The sequence below is a fragment of the Vipera ursinii genome (genome assembly GCF_947247035.1).
Source record: "Vipera ursinii genome assembly, chromosome: 1".
Lineage (NCBI taxonomy): Eukaryota > Metazoa > Chordata > Lepidosauria > Squamata > Viperidae > Vipera > Vipera ursinii.
The window spans coordinates 18,432,875-18,450,494 of NC_139512.1; the positions used below are offsets into that span (position 1 = coordinate 18,432,875).

General features: G+C 40.7%; 1 long non-coding RNA gene across 1 annotated transcript in view; it reads right to left on the bottom strand.

The window, feature by feature from the left end:
- The window catches only part of LOC310632964, a 1,456,945-nt gene that overhangs the window by 701,304 nt on the left and 738,021 nt on the right, over window positions 1-17,620 (bottom strand). The window lies entirely within an intron of this gene.

The following is a 17,620-nucleotide window of genomic DNA, read 5'->3' on the forward strand; positions in this document are numbered from 1 at the left end:
TACATATGTGTAATACTGAATTGGCATCATGGCAAGTTGGAAGGAGATAGTGGTGTGGACTCCCCTTTTCCCCTTTCCATAAAAAGATACACCTTTAAGGAAGTGTTATTTGGGCAGTTGAGGCAATATGAGTGTGTAAAAGTTACTTAGCAAACTTTGCAGTTTTCACCATTGTATTCAGAATCAGCCTTGCCTACAAGCTTTTTATCTGTATTCCTATTTGTGACAATTCAGATAAAGAAGACAGCATGAACTCTCTAATCTAACATTTGTTAAGGGAGATGGAACAGCAGCTGGATGCTTGAATCAATGTTTCCCATAAAAATATTCTTAGCAAAGGATCATGTTTCCCATGTTATTGAACAAAGATGGACTCAGACCATATCCAGATGCCTACTAGGGATCCTGTGTGAAAATATCACTTGCAGTAGATGAGGGGTCCCTTTTATGACTTGCCTGGCTGAGGAATTCTGGGAGTTGAAGTCCACAAGTCATAAAAGGGCCAAGTTTGAAGACCCCTGGAGTAGATCAATTGATTAAATTGTGATAAAGTTACTGATATGTCCTACTTAGCCATCTCCTGTTGCTGTTGTTTTTAACCTCTGTCTCTTAAGAAAAATTCAAACATTTAAAGGAAAATATTTGTAGCTCATGGCTGAAATGAGGGGTTTTTGGTGCTCTCTAAGGTTGTTTGTATTCTTGCAGATGTTTCATTATCAAACTAGGTAACATCATCAGTGCTGATGATGTAGCACTGATGATGTTACCTAGTTGGGATAGTGAAATGTCTGCAAGAAAACAATCAACCTCAGAGAGTACCAAGAACAGCTCAGTTTGTATCTTGGCATATCTGCAAAGTCCTAGAAGGGCTGTGCCAACTAACTGCTAGTTACAGCCATGTGCCCACCACCAGTTTGTTAATCTGAAGATATACAAATTGATATACCTTTCTTTCTCTGTATCTCTTAATATTAATTCAATAAATCTTTTTGGCACTTCATCCTGGTTTAAGCCTATCTGAGTCCCAAAGAGTCTGTTGCCAAGTGGCAGCAGAGATACCTGATTAAGGAGGGGTTAGAATCATTGGCGTACAGTCCTCATTTCACACTCAGTATTTATTCCATTTATAGTCCTGAGAGACAGCTGAGGAAGTAGAGATTATATTTTTAGTCTGTTTTGTTGCTTTGGGGAATGATGGTTTAAAGAGTGAAATGAATGCCTGAAGCCTAGAATATTTTGTATCCTATGAAAACAAATCTTTTTTTTGGGGGGGAAGGGGATAGTTCAAAGGGCAAAACAGAAGTTTTATGCATCTCCATGGCTTAAATGTCAAACTCGCGACGTCATGTGATGTCGTGCGATGTATTGTGACTTTTCCCCCATTGCTGGCAATGGGGTGGGCGTGGTTTCGGTGTGACACATCCGGCCCACGTGACGGCAGTTTGGCATGCCTGGCTTAAAGGCACACATCTCTCTTTTTGCTCTTATCTCTTAAAAAATGCAATAAATGTGAACCAACATTTTCAGCACCTCCCCTCCTGGTGATGTTTTAATTTCACCAGCTATATCTTCTAAAACTTCTATGTAAGTCATTAAAACAAATTTAATTTAATTTAATTTTTAATTTATTTGGATTTATATACTGCCCCTCTCCCAAGGGACTCGGGGCGGTGTACAGGGCAATTAAAACACTATAAACAACACATAATATACAAAAATTAAAATGAAATTAAATCAAATAGCCCTAAACAATAAACACATTCTAAAATTTAAAATTTTTAAAATTTAAGATCTAAAATCCCAGTCCCTCAGTCCAGGCTGGCAAGTTCAAATAGCCAAGTCTTCAGGTCGTGTCGAAAAGAGCGAAGGTCGGGAGCCATCCGGAGCTCAACAGGGAGCTGATTCCAGAGGGCAGGTGCGCCCACAGAGAATGCTTTCCCCCTGGTGGCCGCCAGTCGACATTCCCTGACCGATGGCACCCTGAGGAGGCCCTCTCTGTGGGAGCGCACAGGACGATGGGAAGTTAACGCCGGCAAAAGGTACTCCCGTAAATAACCCGGACCCATGCCATTTAGGGCTTCATAGGTCATCACCAGCACCTTGAATTTCACCCGGAAGACAACCGGAAGCCAATGCAGCTCCCTGCAAAAAGCACTTACCTACCTGGTACTAACTCTGATGAACTGTGTCTCGTCTTGCTAGGACAAGACTGCCCCACTCATGCTGGTAGTGAGGGCATAGTGGGGATCCCTTCAATCAAAGAAATCTGACTATCGGGATCAAGAAGAAGGACCTTCTCTGCCGTAGTGCCCTCCCTTTGGAACCTCCTACTCTGCAACATGAGATCTGGCTCCACCCTCCTATCCTTCTGCAAGGACCTGAAGACCTGGCTCCCCAATGGGGGAGTATCACATTGGAGGAGGCTACTAGACTGACAGCAAACCCCAACTCCATCCTAACTCTCTGCTTCCCCCGCCTGCCCTTCTTTCATTCTCATACTGCTATATTCTTATATTCTTTTCTTTTTCATTGTTTATTCCATTGTTCTATTACTTTGCTACTGCTATGTTTGCACTGCTTTTCATTTCTCCATTTTTATTATTCTAAGCCACCTAGTGTAGCCCCATGGTGAGATAGGGTGGCAAATAAATTTAACAAATAAATAAATAAGCCTAAGGGACCTGAGTTGATTTTTGTCTCTGGCCTACATGCTTGCTTGCTTACTCAAATGCCTGCTTCTCCCTTGAAAATAACTGGTAATTAGTGAGACTCCAAGCAAATCCAGTGCATGAACCAGGAAGCATTTGCTCACTGGAAAAACCAATTCAGGAACATGGAAATTATTTATTTATTATTTCAATGCTTATACGGTAACTCCCATCTCACATATGTGACTGTGTGGCTTCCCACAATTAAAAAGAAAGATAATTCAAAAACAAAGGTATTAAAACAATATACCTTTATGATTTTCCACTACACCAAAGTCATTTATTTGAGATGGATAGCCAGTGAAATTGAATGAATGAATGAATAGTCCTTGACTTACAACCTATAATTGATACCAACATTTCTGTTGTTAAGCAAGATAATTCTTAAGTGAGTTTTGCCCCATTTTATGATCAATCTTGGCACAGTTGTTAAGTGAATCATTACAGTTGTTAAGCTACTAACACGGTTGTTAAGTGAATCTGGCTTCCCCATTGAATTTGCTTAGCGGGTTGCAGAAGATGATTACATGACCCTGGGACACTGCAATGGTCATAAATATATCCGGTTGCCAAGTGTCTGGATTTTGATGACTGCAACAGTGTGAAAGTGTGAAAAACATGTCATTTTTTTCAATGCCATTGATTGCTACTAAATGAATGGTTTTAGTTGAGGACCACCTATACTGTAAAACAATATTAAAAGACCATATAAAAACCATATGAATATAACCAAGGGCCTTAAAGGGACGGCTTCTGCTATTCCTATAATATCTGTTTTGAACATCTGTTTCCTGTGATAGCCATCCATCCACTTCTCCATACTCATGTTTCACCCAGAATTCACAAACTGAAAGATCTGAATTAATGCAATTCTGTCAAAATCAATTATTACCCTGCAAACTCTGAGAGATATATTTCAATCTTGACAGAATAACAGAGTTGGGAGGGACCTTGTAGGTCATCTAGTCCAACCCCCTGCTTGAACAGGAGACTCTATACCATTTAAGACAAGTGGCTAACCAGACTCTTCATAAAAAACTCCAGTGATGGAGCACCCACTGCTTCTGAAGACACACTATTCCACTGGTTGATTATTCTCATTGTTAGGAGATCTCTCTTTAGTTCTAGGTTGCTTCTCTCCTTGATTAGTTTCCATCCACTTTTTCTTGTCTTGCCTTCTGGGTGCTTTGGAGAATAGCTTGATCCCCTCTTCTTTGTGGCAGCCCCTCAAACATTGGAATACTGCTACCATGTCACCCCTAGTCCTTCTTTTCATTATACACCCAATTCCAGCAACTGTTCTTTATATGTTTTACCCTCCTGCCCTCTAATCATCTTTGTTGCTCTTTCCTGCACTCTTTCTAGAGTCTCTACATCATTTTTATAATGTGATAATGTGGTATAATGTTGTAATGTGTAATGTGGATACAATATTCTAAGTGCAGTCTTACTGATGCTTTATAAAGCTGTATAATACTTTACCTCTTGGTTCTTTTCTTACTTCTGCTAGGATAATGATCTTGGCCTGTTTTCAAACACATACAATAATAAAGTTGGAAGGGACCTTAGAGGTCATCTAGTCCAACCCCCTGCTCAGGCAGGAAACCCTATACCATTTCAGACAAATGGCTGTCCAGTCTCTTCTTAAAAACTTCCAGTGTTGGAGCATTCACTGCTTCTGGAGGCAGGTTGTTCCACTGGTTAATTGTTCTAACTGTCAGGAAGTTTCTCCTTAGTTTTAGGTTGCTTCTCTCCTTGATTAGTTATGCCAGAACAATTTTTTTCCTTATTTTTTTTCCTTAAACAATTTCCCCCCCTTAATTCCATCAAAATCACTCCATATCTAAAGAAATTCTAGATTGGTGAGTCTTCCTATTATCAGTGCTTGTACTTCATTGTTATGATAGTTGCCAGCTAAAGAAAGGGGGGAAAATGCCACCTCCTTTTAAATACATGTAAGCATCAAATACAATTATGGTATAATATTCCTACAATCCTAAGATATACATATCCAATATTGCTCTGATCCTCTGATCTGCAAAATATGGTAATGGCTTATACAGGCAATCATTAGTAGTATATCTGTCAGATTTGGTTCCATGCTTGAAAATTGCATTTATTTTTAAGCATTATCTCAATACCTTTAACAGTTACAGAAATTCCAAACTATAATATTATGCTCAAATATAAAACTGCCAGTAAAAAATAATGACTCCACAATGGAATAATAAAGCAGTAAATGAACAGCAGATCCAATAAAATTGCCACAATTTAAAGCCATTTGCAACAGCTAGAACTCAGAAGCCTTTCTGAACCCTTGACTGGCCTCTATTGTGGAGCCCTCTGTTAGAGATAAGGGACGCAGTGGCTCAGTGGGTTAGGACGCTGAACTTGTCAATCAGTTGGTCATCAGTTTGGCAGGTCGAATCCTGAGTGCCGCGTAGCAGAGTGAGTGCCTGTTACTCATCCCAGCTTCTGCCAACCTAGCAGTTTGAAAGCACGTAAAAATGCAAGTAGAAAAATAGGGACCACTACGGTGGGAAGGTAACAGCGTTCCGTGCGCCTTTGGTGTCTAGTCATGCCGGCCATGGAGACGTCCTCGGAGAAACGCTGGCTCTTTGGCTTTGAAACAGAGATGAGCACCGGCCCCTAGAGTTGGAAACGACTAGCACACCTGTATGGGGGAACCTTTACGTTTACCTTTACCTGTTAGAGATCCACAATATACAGTCATGGCCGAAATTGTTGGCACCCCAGAAATTTTTCCAGAAAATCAAGTATTTCTCACAGAAAAGTATTGCAGAAACACATGTTTTGCTATACACAGGTTTATTCCCTTTGTGTGTATTGGAACACAACAAAAAAGGGAGGAAAAAAAAGCAAATTGGACATAATGTCAAACAAAACTCCAAAAATGGGCCGGACAAAATTATTGGCACCCTTAACTTAATATTTGGTTGCACACCCTTTCGAAAAAATAACTGAAATCAGTCGCTTCCTATAACCATCAATAAGCTTCTTACACCTCTCACCCAGAATTTTGGACCACTCTTCCTTTGCAAACTGCTCCAGGGTCTCTCTTATTGGAAGGGCGCCTTTTCCCAACAGCAATTTTAAGATCTCTCCACAGGTGTTCAATGGGATTCAGATCTGGACTCATTGCTGGCCACTTCAGAACTCTCCAGCGCTTTCTTGCCATCCATTTCTGGGTGCTTTTTGACGTATGTTTGGGGTCATTGGCCTGCTGGAAGACCCAAGATCTCGGATGCAAACCCAGCTTTCTGACACTGGGCTCTACAGTGCGACCCAAAATCCTTTGGTAATCCTCAGATTTCATGATGCCTTGCACACATTCAAGGCACCCAGTGCCAGAGGTAGCAAAACAACCCCAAAACATCATTGAACCTCCACCATATTTCACTGTAGGTACTGTGTTCTTTTCTTTGTAGGTCTCATTTCATTTTCGGTAAACAGTAAAATGATGTGCTTTACCAAAAAGCTCTATCCTAGTCTCATCTGTCCACAAGACGTTTTCCCAGAAGGATTTTGGCTTACTCAAGTACAGTTTGGCAAACTGTAATCTTGCTTTTTTATGTCTCTGTGTCAGCAGTGGGGTCCTCCTGGGTCTCCTGCAATAGCGTTTCATGTCATTTAAATGTTGACGGATAGTTCGCACCGACACTGATGCTCCCTGAGCCTGCAGGACAGCTTGCATTTCTTTGGAACTTGTTTGGGGCTGCTTATCCACCATCCGGACTATCCTGCGTTGCAACCTTTCATCAATTTTTCTCTTCTGTCCACGACCAGGGAGATTCGCTACAGTGCCATGGGTTGCAAACTTCTTGATAATGTTGCGCACTGTGGACAAAGGCAAAGCTAGATCTCTGGAGATGGACTTGTAACCTTTAGATTGTTGATATTTGTCCACAATTTTGGTTCTCAAGTCCTCAGACAGTTCCCTTCTCCTCTTTCTGTTGTCCTTGCTTAGTGTGGCACACACAGACACACAATGGAAAGACTAAGTGAACTTCTCTCCTTTTTATCTGCTTTCAGGTGTGATTTTTATATTGCCCACACCTGTTACTTGCCCCAGGTGAGTTTAAAGGAGCATCATGATCTTGATACGATCTTGTTTACCCACAATTTTGAAAGGGTGCCAATAATTTTGTCCGGCCCATTTTTGGAGTTTTGTTTGACATTATGTCCAATTTGCTTTTTTCCCTCCCTTTTTTGTTGTGTTCCAATACACACAAAGGGAATAAACCTGTGTATAGCAAAACATGTGTTCCTGCAATACTTTTCTGTGAGAAATACTTGTTTTTCTGGAAAAATTTCTGGGGTGCCAACAATTTCGGCCATGACTGTATGAAACATTCTAATACAAATGTTCCTCTAGTTTTTCATAAATAGAATGAAATGCAGATTTCTCCAGGGTCATCCACCCATCTAATATGTTTCATGCATTTAGCACAATAAGACGGGAAGGAGCTTTTATTAAATGTGATCTCAGGTTGGGGATGGGGACATAATCCCAAAATTGTTATCTTCTTTTTGAACTAAAAGGAAGGATGCCATGTTAACAGTGATGGGGTAGATTGTTAAAAAGGGGCCTTCTTGTTGGAAAAAGGGAGGGAATAAGTTCCCAGAATGTTTTCCTCTTCTGAGAAACTGAGACCCAATTCTCTAAAAAGCAGCAAAATGAGAGTGCCAAAAAGTGTCAGGAATGACTATTTGCAAGGAAGTGTATAACATTGCTGCTAACCCTCACCTCCAGAGATTTCTTGAGGCAGAAATGGCCAGGCACAAATATTCATTCTAGCTCTTTGAAGGAGGCTTTAATGCTGCGAGAGATGGAAGGAAAGGAAAGACAAGCAGTAGGAAGATGAATGGACACAGTGGCAATGGCTACACCACTGAAAGACCCAAATGACACATCATCATCAAGAAAATCTATCTATGAGGTTGCTAAGAGTTAACATCAACTCGATGGCACAAAAACAATAATATAGGCTTGTCAAGGTGATATGGTGGAATTTTGAATATCCAAGATGATTAATTAAAATAAGATACTTGACCATTTCTTTCCATATGTAAAAATAAATTATCAGCAATGTATCTTAACTACCTGCTTACCCAGATGTACTTTATAACTACATTAGGAAGAAAAAGATGAGAATAAGCAAATGAGAAACATGAGCTAGTTTCCTCCAGTGGTTAAGGCACCAGGCTAGAAAGCAAGAGACTGTGAGTTCAAGTCTCACCTTAGCCACAAAAGCCAGTTGGGTGACCTTGGACCAATCACTGTTTCTCAGTCCAATTCACCTCACAACATTGCTGTTGTGGGGAAAATAGGAGAAGAAAAATGTGTTAGATATGTTTGCCCCTTTTAGTAATTTATTAAATAAACGAACGAACAAACAGACAAAGTTTAGAACAGGGGTCTTCAAACTTGGCCCTTTTATGACTTGTGGACTTCAACTCCCAGAATTCCTCAGCCAACATATGCTGGCTGAGGAATTCTGGGAGTTGAAGTCCACAAGTCATAAAAGGGCCAAATTTGAAGACCCCTGCTTTAGAAGAAATCTGCAGCATAAGATCAATGTAGAAGATTTGACACAGGTAAGAACTGAAATTCCCGACCTCATTTTAATATTTTTAGAGTTCTCTTATGGATTTTTGACAACAGGAAGAAGGTTGCTATTGGATTCAATTGAACTATTCAGTGCTGCTAACCACAAATCTTAATCTTCCAGAAAACAGTAGCTGATTTTGTTAACTTCCTTGACCTGTGGCAATAGCACTTAGATTTATATATCACCTCATAGCCTTTGCAGCATTCTATGGGCAGTTTACAATGTCAGCGTATTGCTCCCAACAATCTGAGTCCTCATTTTACGAATGTCACAAGGATGGAAGGCTGAGTTAGCCTTGAGCCCTGTCCAAGTTTTAGGCAGAGTTTGCCTGCAATACCACTGCACCACCAGGGTTTCTAACTGGAAGGAGTGTGCTTTATCCCTTCATACATTCCTCAGAAATGGCCTGGAAGCTTCAATTAATATGAAATACAATGATGACAATCAATAGAAGACAATATTTGTAGCACAGGGTTGAACTGTGGAGTCCTTGTTGCTCTCCAAGCTTGATTGTTTTCTTACAGACATTTAACTACTTGTTTATGTAACATGATCAGTGAGGAGAGGAGTGGGGTTTGCTCTCTATTTATATATAAGTGGCTTGCCTTTTCAGTTGTTGCTGGTGGGAGTATTCTTGGCAGTTTCTTGAACAGGCTTTTGTTTTCTGTTGGATTGTTTGTCTGAGATGGTGATTCCTTGACTGGGGTGTTGTTTGCTCCTTGATTGTTGGTCTAGTGTTAATCTTGGTGTTAATCTCTGCATATCTGGGTGTTGATTACTGGTGAGGAGGTGTTTTGATGTTTTTGTTTCCTTTTTAGGTTAATTGTTTCTTTTGAATTGTACATAGATATTATTTATCTTTATGTGCTTGCTTATTTATTTATTACATTTATAGGCTGTCTGTCTCATGGTTTGAGGCAACTCTGGGCAGCTTACAATGTAATAGTGACAGTAATCCCATCGGTGTTCCTCTGAAGAGTTTCAACTAGGAAACTGTGGGCATTGTAGACTAAACTAAGCCCTAAACTTTAGAGCAGGGGTGTCAAATTCGCCACATCACATGATGTGTTGCGATGTATCATGACTTTTTCCCCATTGCCGGAGCTGGGATGGGCGCGGTTTTGGCATGATGCATCTGGCCCACGGGCTGGCAGTTTGACATCCCTGCTTTAGAGAATTCAGAGAAATCAACCAACAAACCATCATACAGACAAATAAAAATCTGCAAACAAACAATCAAGCTCAGAGAACACCAAGGACCCCACAGTGGTGAGAATGTTGGCTTGGCCTTTCCAAAAAAAATAGATATTACAATATTTACTTGTCGTCTGTTTGCTTCTGAATCTCGTTCAGTGTTGCCGCAATCTTAAAGCTCACTTCAGATAAAAAGTGTGAAGCAGTGTTTCCACCATATTAAATGAACCACCTGGGATTTCTGAGAACAGTGGTCCCACCTGACAAGAATGCTGTTTTAGATTACTGCAGATCTCATTACATTTAGAAACACTGAAGGAAATTTTTAGAAAATTAAAATTTAGCAAGTGCAAATTACTCATCGCTGTTGGAAGGAAGTGCTAACATTCATAATTTCCTATCCATCCTCTAGTGTGATAACATTTGGCATACACATCCCTGGGTTTGTTAAATGGCATTGTGCTATGTGTATTTGTAATACAAAATGTGGGATAAGACCTGATATTTGCTAGGTTGGAAATGGTTTTGCAGTATTGGCTGCTTCTTACAAAAGCAACTTTCAGCTGTTGCTGCAAATCCAAGAGTTCACATAACCTCTTTAATAATGGTTAAGACAGAAGATTTTCACATATTCCAGCTCTCTTTCTGTAATTGACAAGCTGTTCTTATGGAACAGGGGAGTATATTCTAGCTTCTGGCTAGAGGATTGGTGTCAGTAAAGAGAAATGAGATATGTACTGATGAAACTGGACTGGCATGGCCTTTTTGAGTGACAGCTTCTCCTAGAAGATGCTGACCAATCTGGAAAATAGAGCAACAATAAATAAGCATTTTTGTTTCATCCAGTGGGCTCATTTGGCATGTTGGGAATAGGCTGCAACATTACCGCAAAGTGTTTTCCATGGAAGTGAGGGTAACTGAGGATATTTAGTTTGTCCTATATGACAGCAGTTGAAAGGACTGTGATGTGTTCTCTGTTGTTATAGAGGGTGAAAGAGGAGTGATGGCTCAGCAGTTAAAGATATTGAGTTTGTCAGCTGGAAGCTGATAGCCCAACTTTGAGACCCAAGTGCCCTGCAACAGGGTGAGCTCCCTTTCCTTGCCGCAGCTCCTGCCCTTCTAGCAGTTCGAAAGCATACAAATGCAAGTAGATAAGTATGTATCACTTTGGTGGGAAGGTAATGGAATTCCATGCAACTCTGATGTATAGTCATGCTAGCCACATGACCATGGAAAATTGTCTTTAGACAATGTTGGCTGCCTCAGCCAAGAAATAAGGATGATCACTGTGTCCTAGAGTCAGACATGGCTGAAAGGGGAAACTTTTGCCTGTTTGCTGTAGAGGGAAGGAACACAACTAGTGGGTTGCATCGATAGGGAACTTCTATTTACATTCAGGGGGAATTTCTTGATAAGAGCTCTCAACATCATGAACTAATATCTTCCCTTTCCCTGGATGTCTAATCCATTTACAGGATGTGCAAAATGAAGTTAAAAAGGTAAAAGGTAAAGGTTCCCCCGCACATGCGTGCTAGTTGTTTCCAACTCTAGGGGCCGGTGCTCATCTCTGTTTCAAAGCCGAAGAGCCAGCACTTGTCCGAGGACGTCTCCGTGGTCATGTGGCCGGCATGACTAGACGCCAAAGGCGCACGGAGCGCTGTTACCTTCCCACCGTAGTGGTCCCTATTTTTCTACTTGCATTTTTACGTGCCTTCGAACTGCTAGGTTGGCAGAAGCTGGGACGAGTAACAGGCGCTCACTCTGTTACGCAGCACTCAGGATTCAACCCACCAAACTGCTGACCTTCTGATCAACAAGCTCAGTGTCCTAAGCCACTGAGCCACCGCTCACTTAATTAATTAGACTAAGGGTTCTGTTGAAGCTTCTGCTAACAAAAGACAGGCACTTGTTCAAGAGGGTTATGTACATAAATACCAGCATAGGCAAGGTTATTTAGAGCCAAAACAGATCAGCCAGCTCAGTTCTCTGCCTCTCATCTCCTTGAAAGCAGTTGCAGTAGCTTGTCAGTCATAAAAATATCTTCCTGTGGATTTTACTAGGAGTAAATGTAGATGTTTGGCTACTGATACAGCCTTGGTATGATGAGCAATATCAGGAGCAAAGCCTTAACAGTTAAATCTTACCTTTAAGAAATCTACAATTACTTGTTATATTTGAATCCCACTTTTTATTCAGGAGCTTAACACACCAATGTGGTACTCCTTTCTCTAATTTTTCCTCAAAGCAATCATCCTGTGAACTAGGTTGGGCTGAGAGACTGGTCCAGCATGACTTAATGTAAAAGAAAAAAAAATACTACATTAACGTGTCCACTTTAAATACTATATAGTATATAAAGTGGACAGGGTAATGCAAATACATTAAGCTTTTTTATTGGTAAATGATTCTCCATTTATCAGTAAGTCCATCCAATCATTCATCCATACATGCCCAATATCCCTTAAGTTAGTGTTTTTCAAACTTAGCAACTTTAGAGGCAGCATACTAGCTGGGGTATTCTGAGAGTTAAAGTCCACACATCTTAAAGTTGCCAAATTTGAAAATCACTGCCCTTAATGATCTGGTAATTATAACATATTTTTCCGTTAAAACTTCAGAGAGGGAAAACACTTCTGGACAGATAGATAAACCAAGTAGCCTTAACCCTAAGCCACTTAAAGGTTATTAGGACTTCCTTTTTCATTTATTAAGGGAACACAGTGCTTTGGATTCAGTTTCAAGAAGGTGCTTTAAAATGTGTGGAAGAGCAAATATACCCTGTTTCCAGCTCTTTAAAGTAGCTTTTCCCAGGATCACATGGCTATTAAAAAAAATTGCAGGCAGATGGTATATTTATTCTCCATGATTTCTGACGCACATAGTTGGAATAGATTTCAAAGAGTTGTATAATTATATTTAAAATTGTGCAAATGCAAATGCCTGGGATAAATTATTATTAAATCATAGTTAAGTTCGGAAATAGGTCAGAGAATAAAAGCCTAAGAAACACATTTAAAAGAGTAGAAACAGAGCCTTTCACAACTTTCTGGTCATAAGTGACCTCATTGTGTAATCTGCACCCCAGGACTTCTTAAAGTTTCAAAGGCTAGGAAACTGCTCCTGTAGGGAGAAATGAGAGGTTGCTCAGATTAAGATGCCAATTAAACCATTAAACAAATATACCAGTGAGCAAAGACAGTGTATTGGGATCTTGACCAAGCTGAAGATCCCATGCATGTGGTCTCCCTTCATAGTCTTCCTAATCAATTCTCTCTTCTTCCAGCTCCCCATTTTCCTGGTCCAGATGCAACTCCTAGCACAGACAGCAACACACTGAAAATGGTGCTTTGGAAGACTTTCTTGAATCATCCAGCCTGGCAACATATCTCCAGCTTCCTGGTAGCAAAGAGATAGGCAAGAAGCATTCTGCTGCTGACTTGTACTTCTGTACAAGGAAAGAACAGGTTTGGCTGGAGTTGTGCTATTGCCATTCTCCAAAACTCTTTGATGCTCAGTTAGCAATGGGCAGGATGATAGCTGAAGCCAGATGCTGCACCAAGGGAAGAAGGCTAGTTTTCTAGAGGCTGTTGGACAGATGGCAGACAGCTCCAGCTGCAATTAGTGAAAATGATCAAAAGCTGAAATTGCATCAGGCCACTGCTTCAAGCTTCCAACATTCAAGGATTAGTCATTGCAGAATATTCAGTACTACTTGATGATGGGCTTCCTGTTATAGAGCTCCAAAATGGAGTGAAAGCTAACCATAGTTGCCAGGGCTTTGGACCTCACCACTTTCCAATTACACATCTGAGAGAGCACGTCTGCCAAATTGCCTGTAATAACATCACTTTTAGGAGCTCAGAAAGAGGTTGCAGTCTCTCTTTCCCTCCCTCTCTCTCTTGGTTGGGTTATTTTTTTAGATAGTTTCATGTAAGATGTACAATCCCGTGAGTGTAATCAACTTTATTTGGTCATTGTCATCAGGAGTCTCTCCCTTTCTCACCTTAATTTTTTATGTGATATTTAGAAATTAGATGTATTGACTTTTAGCCATCATATCTACAGAAATTGTTGATCAGTTCCTTAGGGTGTATTGGGTGCTTGCCCAATAAGTCCTCAAATAAGTCATGTTAGTAACATATTGATACAGTATATTCTCTGATTATTTATTGATTATTTATTTATTTAACTTGTACACCATCCATCTCAGCTAGAGATGACTCCAGGTGGTTCACAAGGTAGAAAAATGTGTGTTAGACAGCATCACCACCAGATGGATTTGAAGCTGGCTGACCAGGTGTACTCAGCATGTGGTCCTCAATGGAACTGCATCTACATGGATGGAAGTGTGTAGTGGGGTGCCCCAGGGCTCTGTTCTAGGCCCAGTGCTCTTCAAAATCTTCATCAACGATTTGGACAAGGGGATAGATGGGGAACTCATCAAATTTGCAGATGACACCAAGCTGGCAGCAATAGTCAACACTCCAGAAGATAGGCTTAAGATACAGAAGGATCTTGAAAGACTTGAACATTGGATGCTATCTAACAAAATGAAATTCAATGGTGAAAAAGGTAAGGTTCTACATTTAGACAAGAAAAAACAAATGCACAGGTACAGTATAGATCAGGGGTGTCAAACTGCCAGCCCGCGGGCCAGATGCATCATGTGGAAGTCGCGCCCACCCCATTGCCGACAATGGCAAAACTGTCCCAATATGTTGTGTGATGTCACATGATGTCGCGAGTTTGACATGTCTAGTACCTTGCTCATTAGTAGCAACTGTGAGAGGGATCTTGAAGTCCTAGTGGACAACCACCTAAATATGAGCCAGCAGTGTGCTGCAGCTGCCAAAAAAGCCAACACAGTGCTAGGCTGCATTAACAGAGGGCTAGAATCAAGACCATGTGAAGTGTTAATACCACTTTAAAATGTCTTGGTAAGGCCACACTCGGAATACTGCATTCAGTTTTGGTTACCACAATGTAAAAAAGATGTTGAGACTCTAGAAAGAGTACAGAGAAGAGCAACAAAGATGATTAGGGGACTGGAGGCTAAACATATAAGGAAGGGTTGCTGGAATTGGGTATGTCTAGTTTAAGGAAGAGAAGGACTAGGGCAGGGGTGTCAAACTGCCAGCCCACAGGCCGGATGTGTCACGTGGAACCTGTGCCCACTCCATTGCTGGCAATGGCAAAACTGTCCTGATACATTGTGCAACATCACGTGAAGTCACCAGTTTGACATGTCTGGACTAGGGTGACATGATAGCATTAGCTTGACTCCTACTTCTTTGTGGCAACCCTGGGATATAGGAATATCTCAGTGGTTGCCACAAAGAAGCAGGAGTCAAGCTATTCTCCAAAACACCTGAAGGCAGGACAAGAAGCAATTGATGGAAACTAATCAAGGAGAGAAGCAACCTAGAACAGGGGTGTCAAACTGCTGGCCCATGGGCTGGACACGTCATCTGGAAGCTGCACCCATCCCATTGCGAGCAATAGCAAAACCATCCCTATATGTTGCACAACATCATGTGATGTCGCGAGTTTGACATGTCTGACCTAGAACTAAGGAGAAATTTCCTGACAGTTAGAACAATTAATTAGTGGAACAACGTGCATCCAGAAGTTATGAATCCTCCAATACTGGATGTTTTTAAGAAGAGATGGACAACCATTTGTCTGAAATAGTATAGACTAGACTTGGACTAGAAGACCTCCAAGGTCCCTTCCAATGCTATTATTATTACAATTATGAAAAAAATGCAAATACAATACAAAACATGAAATAATTAAAACAATAAATAGTAACATTAACTTATCTTAAATTTGACAAAGATGGAGAGGAAGGTAGCAAGATGCACATGAGGTAGGTGTAGTCTTAGCCCATTAACCACCTGTAGAATGGTGGGGCCCCATTGATTGCATTACTTTTTATCACATTTCTGTGCTCCAAGAAATTCAGATATCACCTGGAAAGGATTATAATTGCATTCCACAGGGAATACAAGTAGTCCTCACTTAATGATGACAATTGAGCCTGGAATTTCTGTCACTAAGTAACACAACCATAAAGTACAATGTCACATGGCTGCACCAATTAGCAAAAGAAATTCCAGCACTCCTTGTTGCTGTCCTTAAGCAAGCGAGGGCATGTGATTATCAATTGTTACTTCCTGGGGTTTCCCCACTGACTCTGTAGGAAAGCCAGCAAAGCAAATGGTGATCATGTGACTGTGAGATGCTGTGACCGACATAAGCATGAGGACCAATCATTCAGTGCCATCATAAGCTCAAACATTTGCTGGATGAGTGATTATTAATCAAGGACCTATATAAATAATTGCAAAGCCCCATCAGTAATGGTTAAAGGATCTGGGAATGTTTATGAACCCAGATCCTTTAACCATGGGGATGACTGAAATATGATAGCAGTCTTGAAGCATTTGAAGGATTATCAAACAGAAGAGAGACCATGCTTATTTTCTATTGTTTCAGAGATAAGGAAGAGAAATGGTGGCTTCAGATGTAAGGAAATAGGTTCAGACTGGAGGCCTTCTTTGTAGATTTTCATACAGAAGCTAGAAATTCATCTGTCAGAGATGCTATTGTGCACCTTCCACTGAGCAGATGGTTGAACTACAAGACCTCTATGGTCCCCTTCAGGTTTATGATTCTAAAGTTGGCATGGGCTTTCCCCAAAACTGTCAGTCAGCCTTCCTGAAGCTACTTTTCCAAGATGGTTGTAATTAGAGCTCTTGGCATGCAGAGTGGGAATTTAACACATCTTGAATGTACCTTAAACCAATAAACGTCACAATTCTTCTGTCCTTAGTGATACCATTCCTTATCCTTACTCCATTTATATCCAGTCTTGCCAACTGAACCACAGGACACTCAGAAATGCCCATGTTCCATCTCCTAAAATACGTAGGTTCATTGCTGCTTTCAGATTCCCCAGAATCCAACGTTCTCTGCTCAAATGTGTGATAGAAATATGAATTGGCAAAGGTTTTAATTACATTTTTTTGTGTAGCTTGTACTACAGTGTGTGGGATGCTCTTGCAGTTGCCTGCTTTCTTTCTTTTCTTTTTTAACCCTAGTGAAGCGTTTGTTCTAGTTATAGAGAAAAAACAAATTTGCTCCTTTAGATAAACTGTTAAATGGTGAAAGAATTTAAAAGGAACCTTAAAAGCAAGCCCTAATGTCATCTGGCTAATGAGAAAAAAAGAAAAGAAAGCAGTAGCACAGAGAAAAGAATGGTTAGCTCTTTGTTAAACTCACAGGTGGATGTGAAGGAGCTGAGCTGGCAGCTTTAGGAAGTTTATTCTGCAGGGACTGTATAGACTTAGCTACTGGTAGAAATCCAATGGACTACAGCCCCAATGTCTCAGTGGATAGAAGGTTTCATTTGGAGTTCCTTGATTAGTTGAAAAACACCAAAGGGAAGGGAAAAAGGTAGAGTCTGAATAAGGAAACCTCAGTAAAGCAATAGTACAGCCTACTGGTAAGAATAAGAAAACCCAGACTGTGTCCTTCAATCTTTCTAAACTATGTTCCCACAGCTTTAATGAGTTCTGAAGTCTCAACCTATGAATTTGCAAACATCACACCAATTCTTCTATCTGAAGTATATTATGTTAGCCATTTAGAACTATGCTACACGTGGTTGTTTTGTTTGTGTCTTTGATTTATATTACACCTTTCCTCCAGGAACTCAAGGGAAGCAGAGTTTCACAACAACAGCAACACTGTGGGAAAGTGGGCTGAATGACAGAAATTTGGGCCAAACCACCCAGTGAGCTTCTGAAGAATTAATGAAGGCTGGGCTCGAACTGAGATCTCCTCGTTTCTAATTTAACACCACAATTGTTCTTGCGTTCCGTGCGCCTTTGGTGTCTAGTCATGCCGGCCACATGACCACGGAGACATCCTCGGACAAGTGCTGGCTCTTCGGCTTTGAAATGGAGATGAGCACCGGCCCCTAGAGTCGGAAACGACTAGCACACACGTGCGGGGGAACCTTTACCTTTACCTTTATAATCTGAGAAAGATAACTGCCAATAAATAAATCTTAATAGGAAT